This window comes from Lampris incognitus, chromosome 5 (genome assembly GCF_029633865.1).
Source record: "Lampris incognitus isolate fLamInc1 chromosome 5, fLamInc1.hap2, whole genome shotgun sequence".
Classification (NCBI taxonomy): Eukaryota; Metazoa; Chordata; class Actinopteri; order Lampriformes; family Lampridae; genus Lampris; species Lampris incognitus.
Genome location: NC_079215.1, coordinates 847,215 through 847,647, shown reverse-complemented (window position 1 = coordinate 847,647; position 433 = coordinate 847,215).

Genomic DNA, 433 nt, shown 5'->3' with positions numbered 1-433 from the left:
GGAGTGAAGTGTACTGGACTTGGGCCGCCTGCGGATGGAGGGGGAAAGTGAAGCTCCACGGGTGGAGTGAAGTGTACTGGACTTGGGCCGCCTGCGGATGGAGGGGGAAAGTGAAGCTCCACGGGTGGAGTGAAGTGTACTGGACTTGGGCCGCCTGCGGATGGAGGGGGAAAATGAAGCTCCACGGGTGGAGTGAAGTGTACTGGACTTGGGCCGCCTGCGGATGGAGGGGGAACAGAAACCGGGGACTGGCTGGCTGCGGTTTGAGCCTCTCAGCAAACTGTTCTGGATGTGTTCTGGATTCACAGCCCGTGAATTACGCCTTACCCTAGCTAACCTGTAGGGGCGCTCTGTGTCCCAGTGTCTCTTAGTGTGTCCGTCCTCGTACCCGGCTGTCCTCACCGTTACTCTTATGAAAGTTGTGTCCCCCCCG